Raw genomic sequence first — 8,934 nt, forward strand, 5'->3', positions numbered from 1 at the left:
GGCAAGGCTTTCGAAAGGCAACGAGGAACTTATATAACGCTCACGAAAGGCAAATTATTGTTCGCGTTTCACATCTCGAATCTCACATGAGCCGTCAGGAACCGACAGCATGTTGAGATTCTGTTTAACACCAGAGAAACAAGTTGCAACAGTGCTGCAAACAGCAATATCTCTTATTTATTAACTCCCAAAACAGATCCCGCCAATTACCGTAAGATGTACAAGACAGCAGTTTTGTTTTTCTCATTGCACTGATGCATTCGATGAGGTCTGAGTTCTGTGCAACCAGGAGCGAAGGTATCAAAGAGTTTGGATCCCTATAAAAATCGATGATTTCACTCCTCTGGGGAGCAGTTAATTACATAGCAGGTCCTGTTCCTCACTCCAACAGTTAGGAGAGAGCACAGGAAGGGTACAGGTGGTAAGGGAGTAGCACTAGCTTAAGGCATTCTTTGAAGTGGCTCATTGTCTGTATCATCGATGCCTTCGCCCAGCTCCCACCTGTGCCTCTATGGAGTAGCTGCTTGCATTCAAACGTGGACACAAATGGTAAACTGCTTTGATAGCTGGACTAAAACCAGGCGAAGGTTAGGTCTCCTGCCCTTAGCAACTTAAGGATTTTACCACCTTGGAATGTGAAGATTGATTCCAGAGAATTAAGCAGATGAATTTTTAAGTAACAGGTATTTAACAGCTAGCAGAGTGCACACAAAGACACTTATTGTGAGGGTGGTGATAACATGACTACAACAAGCTAGCAATGCTGAATACAAGTGCATTCTCTAAACATCACCCTTTTCATATGAAACAAAAAACGCATATGCTCTCATTTACAGTTGCATGTATTTCAAATTACCAATATGTGTGGTCACAAATAACACTGTCAATCTTTAACACAATGGTGTATTAGTTCTACTCTGTTCCAATTTAAAAACATTTCTTATGGCCCCTTGAGCCTGCGCTGTCAATTCAATAGGATTATGGCTGAGCCGACATTCCTCAAGTCTATTTTCCTGCCTTTTCCCGTAATCCATGATTCCCCAACTGATCAAGAATCTATCAATCTCAGTCTTCAATTCTCCCATAACCACTATATTTTTATGATTAGTCCAGTTCAGCTTCTGGTCAACTGTAACTCCCAGGATGTTGTTAGTGTGGGTTGAAGTGATGGCAAAACCATTGAATATCAAGCGGCAATTTCAGAGATAAATTGTTTCTAAGATAAGTGAAGTTTAACCTCCCACACCCACACAATGCTTCAGAGGGTACAAAGTTTTAATCTCTTAAGGTTCAAACATGGTATCATGAGATATTTGAGAGTTGTCTGTTTACAGAGAAACTGGAGAGTTGCCTGTTAACAGAAAAAAAATGGACGTTAACTGCATTGAAGATGACCTTCACAAATATATTACTCTCTAGTGGCCCTTTGCCCGACCTCTCTTAAGCATCAAAATTAGTTTGATGAAAACATTGAGGTAATCCAGAAAATACTGAAGGAGAAGCATTGCTACAGAGTATATCTCAATGACAAATCATTACTGCTGAGCGGAACACCCAACATAATGGGCAACGCAAGTTCAGTCGGATGCAAGACACTTAGCTGAACCTGAAAGCAGCTGAACATCAGTCATATGAAGATCATAAAAGACTGAAAGAAATTCTATGGTGATCTGAAATCTGTCTAAGAACTGCAGTCTGCTGGTTAATCACTAATCCTTGGGACCCAAAAGTTAACACTGCACAGAGGAAAGGGCCAAGTTCGAGAAAGATGTTTGGAACATTTCAACCACATCCTGAATCAGCCTTCACATATCGATGAAGAAGCAATTAACAAGCTACCACAGGTTCCCATTAACTTCTCCCATGGTGACCCTCCCACGATGTTAGAGAAAACAAAAGACAAAGTTCAGAGAGCTGGTGCTTTCCCAGCTGAGGTCTTCAAGCCTGGAGATCAATGTTTGATCAAACACCAGGCACTGAGGTGCTCACCTGAGCTGGCAGGTCAAACCCCATTATAGTGAACCAGTCACAGTGAGTTAGACTACATGTAGACAGAATGCATGTCTTAGCACTTGCTAAGTTTTATTCATTCATAAATTATGATGTGTCACGAGCTAAGTCTGTACTTATTACCCAACTATAACTGTCTTTGAGCTTGGGTAGTGAGCTGCCATCATGAAACATTGCAATCCATGTGCTGTATGAGGACCCACAAAGCCATTAGGGAGGGAATTCCAGGATTTTGACCCAGTGCCCCTGAAGAAACAGAGATATAGTTCCAAGTCAGGATGGTGTGTGCCTTGGAGGGGAACTTGCAGTTGATGGTTTTCCCATCTTTCTAGGTGATAGAGGTTGTGGATTTGGAAGGTGTTATTAGAGAATCCTTGGTGAGGTACTGCAGTGTACCTTGTAGATGTTACATTCTTCTGCGACTGAGCATCAGTGGTGGAGGGAATGAATGTTTGTGGATGTGTTGCCAATCAAGTGGGCTGCTCTGTGGTAGATGCTGTCAAGCTTCTTGAGTGTTGTTGGAGCTGCACTCATCCAGGTAACTTATTCTGTACTCAGACATTCAGTATACAGTAAACAGACTCTGATGTTTAGTATTGCTGAATAAAGAGATATGCTGTCAATTTTCTTTTTGTTTTGCATTTATCAGAACAGACACAAAAATACCAAATTTCAAAGTGAACAACAATTTGGACTTCATGTTAAAACAGTGCTGATTGGCTGGGTAAGTTGACTCTGATTGATCAAGTTACAACCATGGAGAGTGCACCACTGACCAACAAACCCCCCACCATATTTTTCTTTAACTCTGAAAAGGTGAAATGCCTGGACATATTCTTTTGACCTGTGGAGGACAAGGCCTAAATATGAATACATGTAGCTTCTAGCAAGTGTAAATTAGGCATATTGTGAGCCTGACTGATCAACTTAAATTGGTGGTTGGTGCAATTCTTAGCACACTCAGCATTATTCTGAAATTGAGGTTGTTGAATTAGGAGATGCATAATCTTGAGTATTCTTGTTAATAAAACCTTTCTTCCAGACCATAAAATCTAGGAGAAAGTGAGGACTGCAGGTGCTGGACATCAGAATCGAAAGGTGTGGTGCTGGAAAAGCACAGCAGGTCTGGCAGCATCTGCAAAGCAGGAGAATCGATTTCTGATGAAGGGCTTATGCCCGAAACATTGACAGTCCTGTTTCTCGGATACTGCCTGTCCTGCTGTGCTTTTCCATTGCCACACTTTGAGACCATAAAAACCAGGCTTTGAGTTCTTTCCTTCGCTGTCTTTCTAATTTTTGATCCAGAGCACAGTGTCATAGAGTCTGGGGTCTATTTAACCCTGATCACATGTAAGGTCCGCCAGAACCTGATCATGTGAGGGAGGGATATATACCTGACCCCAATGTCACAGTGTCTGCACTCTTCCCCATTCGCAGGGTGCTGTCTAAGTGCAGCTTGTTTTGAATGTACTGGCGCCCTCTGCTGTGGCAAAATAAATATAAAGCTTTAGGGATTTATCACTTTCTTTTCTGAAACTGGCTGAACTGGTTCTGATCACCAGTTTCTAAACAGCTGAAGCTCCATCTGGCAGTCAGTCTATATGAACCCAGAGGAAGGAAAGAATACTGGGGTCTGATTTTGCAACTGCAGTTACGGTCAGATTTCCACTCCATGCTATTATTTTCCATCAAGACAGAGCTCTGCATTTCTGGCTGGAGATTGATCACAACTCCTTCAGAAATGCAAAACGCACCTTAAATTTAACAGGTATAGGATAATCAGGAAAAGTCAAACTACATCCCATTTTCACACCAGCTCACCACCTTTTCAAAAGCAATTAGGAACAAGCAATGCTTTTCCAATAAAAGCAACATGCTCATCTCCTGACTGAATAAACATAAAATATAAAGAAACAGATGGAGACATGGGATACTGTAAAGGATCTGGGCTTTGACACTATTTCCAGTGACAGTACTGAAGATTTGTGCTCCAGAACTTGCCACACCTGAGACAAGCTGTTCCATTACAGCTATAATACTGGCATCTACCTAACAATGTGGAAAATTGCCCAGGTCCTCCTGTACACAAAAAACAGAACAAATCCAACCGGCCAAATAAAAAATAGCCTGTCAATCTACTCTCAAAATAAGTAAAGTGATGGAAGGGGTCTTTAACAGTGCTATCAAGCAGCACTTAGAGTCATAGAATCATAGAGATGTACAGCATGGAAACAGACCCTTCAGTCCAACCCGTCCATGCCAACCAGATATCCCAACCCAATCTAGTCCCAACTGCCAGCACCCGGTCCATATCCCTCCAAACCCTTCCTATTCATATACCCATCCAAATGCCTTTTAAATGTTGCAATTGTACCAACCTCCACCACTTCCTCTGGCAGCTCATTCCATACACGTACCACCCTGTGTGTGAAAAGGTTGCCCCTTAGGTCTCTTTTATGTCTTTCCCTCTCACTCTAAACCTATGCCCTCTAGTTCTGGACTCCCTGACTCCAGGGAAAAGACTTTATCTATTTATCCTATCCATGCCCCTCATGATTTTGTAAACCTCTATAAGGTCACCCCTCAACCTCCGACGCTCCAGGGAAAACAGCCCCAGCCTGTTCACCCTTTCCCTATAGCTCAAATCTTCCAACCCTGGCAACATCTTTGTAAATCTTTTCTGAACCCTTTCAAGTTTCACAACATCTTTCCGATTTGCCCAACAATAATCTGCTCAGTTTTGGTTCTGCCAGGACCACTCAACTCCTGACTTTATTACAGCCATCGTTCAAACATGGGAGAAAAGAGCGGAATTCCAGGCATGAAGTGGGAGCAACTGTCCTTGACATCAAGGTCGCATTTAACTGAGTATGGCATCAAAGAACCCTGGCAAAGCTAGAATCAAAGGGAAAACTGGTTGTGGTCATACCTGGCACAAAGGAAGGTAATTGCAGCTGTTGGAAATCAGATATTTCAGCTCCAGGATTTGTTTGCAGGAAACCCTCTTCCTTAGGGTAGTGTCCTAGGCCCAACCGTCTTCAGCTCCTTCATTAATGACCTTCCCTCCATCATAACGTCAGAAATAGGGATGTTCACTGATGATTGCACAATGTTCAGCATCACTTGCAACTTTTCAGATACTGAAGCTGTCCATAGCCAAAAATAATAATAAGTGGTCAATATCCAGGTTTGGGCTAACAAATAGCAAATACTATTCCTGCTACACAAGTGTCAGGCAATGAAAATCTAATCATCAACCTTTGATATTGAATAGCATTACAATCACTGAATCTACCACTATTAACATATTGGGAGTTACCATTGAACAGAAACTGAACTGGATTCACCATATAAATATTGGTGATAAGAGCAGGTTAGAGGCTAGGAGTCCTGCATCTCCTGACTTCCCAAAGCCTATCCCTCCTTTGCAGCTCCAATAAAATTCAAAAAGAGTGATCATATGCCTTGGGCCCTATTTATGAGATTGCCAATAAAAGGCCTTATAAGACGTAGGAGCAGAAGTAGGCCCATTCAGACCTTTGAGTCAGCTCCACCATTCAATAAGATCATGGTTGATCTGATAATCCTGAGCTCCACTTTCCTGCCTTATCCCCGTATTTCTCAAATCCATTATTGGTTAAAAATTTATCTGTCTCAGCTTTGAATATACTTACCTCAGCCTCTAAAGTGCTCCGCAATAAAGAAGTCAACAGATTCACAACATAGTTACAGAAGAAATTTATTTTCATCTCTCATTTAAGAGGGTGACCCCATATTCTTGAGATTATGCCCTCTAATTATAGACTCTCCCACAAGGGGAAACAAGCTGTCTGCATCTACCTTTTAAGATCCCCTAAGAATCTTATATATTCTTATAGGTCTGCTCTCATTCCTATAGATTCCAAAGCGTACAGACCCAATCTATTTAACCACCCTTCATAACACAGTCCCTCTATATCCAGTATCAGCCAATTGAACATTTCCTGGACTGCCTCCGATGCTAGTAGATTTTTCCTTAGATAAGAGGCTCAAAACTGTTCACAGTATTGTAGCTGTGGTCTGGCAGGTTCCTTGAATAGTTTTAACAAAACCTGCACATTTTTATATTTCATTCACTTTTAAATAAAAGCCAACATTAATTTACCTTATTGAATCAATACCCAATGAACGTGAATGCTAGCGTTTATAGAGATTTATTCATGAGGGCTTCCTCTGTGCTGCAGTTGTTTTGCAGTCTTTTGCTTTTTAAATAATATTCTGCTTGTCTAGTCTTCCTGCCAAAGGCATAACCTCACATTTTCCCACATTATGTATCTAGTGGTGGCATCCCACTGGAAGTGGCAGAAATGGCACCTTATGATCCTTTGGATGTAGAGGCTGGTGACATGATAATTGCTGGACCTTTTCCTCTAGTGATATATATTGTACTTATTATTGTTCCTCCTTTTGCCCCCTGATTATTTGGTAATTTTGGAATGCCATTAGTGTCTTCTACTGTGAAGACTGATGCAAAATATTTATTCAACTCCACTGATATTTCCGGGTTCCCCTTTATTTCCGCAGCTTTGTTCTCTAAGGGGCTTACTTCACTTTGGCCTCTCTATTTTTGTATAGTTAAAGAAGATCTTGCTGTCCATTTTGTATTACTTGCCCTCAAAGTTTATCTTTGCCTTCTTTGTTATTATTTTGGTCATCTTTTATTGGTTTTTGGAAACGTTCCCAATCCTCTGCCTTCCTGGCAATCTTTGCATGATAAGTCTTGTAACATAAGTCAGAATCCCAATATGTATACTGACCACTTGTTTTAAAAAAAAATTCTCAAGGTCAAGGACCAGGCTCGCAGGAAAGTAGTCTGACACAGAACAAACAGCCAAGAGGCGAGTCTGCTAGAATATAAGTGTTTTATTCCCCGCAGCGTCGCCACAACCAGGTCTCGTACTTACAACGGGTCTGGTTTATACTCACTCTACGTGTTACCGGAACTGGGAGCCGTCAGTTCTCGTAGAGCGGTTGCCAACAACCCACGCTCGGCGGTTAAACGCAACCCCAGAGCAGACTCTACCGAACTGGAGACTTTTCCAGCTGATATACTCTTTTCGAGATCTAAACATTCATGTGAACAGCAGAGCAAGGCTGAAAAACACATTCCATTCTGGTCACATGCAGATAAGAAGATTCACACGGGAAGGTGTGTAATAAGATTCACACGGGACTAAGCGACACCTTCCATTTTCGGTTAGATTCACACATGTATTGGGACACAATTTTAACCCTTTCACCACATTCCACTGCTTGGCCCAATACATGTGTTACATTATGATTCACACATGTATTGGGACATAATTTTACACCACATTCCACTGCTTGGCCCAATACATGTGTTACATTATGCCCATATGTATTCTTTCTAACAAGCGCCTACGTACACGCCAAATATACAAGCAAGTCAGGACATTACAGCATGTTAAAATCACCAGGACCGCTACCAGGATCGACAAGGGTGGGAACAGGAATGTCCCCGCAGTGGAGGACATACCACTCAATATGTCCCACCAATGATGAGCTGACTCCACGTCCACTACACGGGCAGCATGTACTACCTCCTGTCCATGTATAAAGGTAGACACCGTAACCTTGGTGACATTGGTTTGATGCTTTCGTAATATCTGCTTAAGCTCCTCGGATCAGTCCAATGCTCGCTTAAACCGATCCAGGGAAATGTTCCAAGGATTCATCAGCACTTTCCACTGCACCTTGGTGAAGTGGCGAGCACTGCTATAAGTGGTCAACAGATAGGTCTGATTCTGCCAGTGCCACTGATAGACATTTGAGAGGCATCCCGAGAACGGTGCTGAGGGAAGCATAGGATGTGGATTATTGGTAGCCACACAGAGCGTGTGTGGCCCAATCTGCCACATCATGTCCCTTGGAGTTTCAACAGTCCATTCGCACAGGGCCGTTCCCTTAGTCAAGCAAGGGTCCCGATACCTGTCCATCAGTAGGCAAGTTTTCCCCTGATCAGTCTGATCACAAGCGGACAGATCATAGGTAATATTGGTATCTGGGCTAAACCACTGTCCCCTTGTCTTCAGAAAATAATATCCAGAAGATGTAATCACTGGTAATACATAATATCGACAGACCGTAACAGTGTGGGTTACATTCATGGTAACAAAGTATCCGTTACACATAGTTGCGTTACACCATGTTCGTTCTGGATGGGTTATCATCCACAATTTCTCAGATACATTCCATATTCCCCTCCACGCTTGTACATTGGGGGATGTTACCACACGCAAAAAGCGTTCTTTCTGTATTTGAGCATGCAACATTTGAATATGACAGGCAGTCCAATTTAACTGAGCCGTAATGTTCTCAAACAGTTCCTGAGTGGCACCCCAGACATCCAGTTCCCATTGCAGAGATCGTATCATTATTTCAGCTGTCTCTCCTTGAGTCATCATTACGGATGGCATCCACCTTCCAATAGTATGTAGTCCTTGTGAGGTGGCCTGTCCCGTGTTAGATAATTTAGTACGGGTTACCTCAGAGTCAATGGCATTCGAGATACCCATAACAGTTCCTGCGCCTCCCAGCAGGGTGTCGTACCACGCTCGTCGCCGCCTCTTGGTATGACACTCGGGTATGAGGGGCAACTGTACCCGCCAATGAACATCAGTGTGCAGTACCGCCCGGGCCATCTGTTGACAAGTTGACATAATAGGGGCCAACTGTGTTCGATGCGACCGCACGCCCCCCGTGGCACCCCTCTTCGGTGCTGGCCCGCCCCGCGTGGGGTTTAATAACGCCTCAGACGGGGCGTTCGTCGAAGGCAGTACCATTATTAACCACATGAATCGATGACGATTCCGAATATCGGTGGCATTGCGCAGCCACAGATCTTCCCCCCGAGCTGTGACGCTC

The sequence above is a fragment of the Chiloscyllium plagiosum genome, unplaced genomic scaffold, assembly GCF_037043375.1.
Source record: "Chiloscyllium plagiosum isolate Xiang-an unplaced genomic scaffold, Cpla_swu_hap1 HiC_scaffold_18, whole genome shotgun sequence".
In the NCBI taxonomy this organism is placed as follows: Eukaryota; Metazoa; Chordata; class Chondrichthyes; order Orectolobiformes; family Hemiscylliidae; genus Chiloscyllium; species Chiloscyllium plagiosum.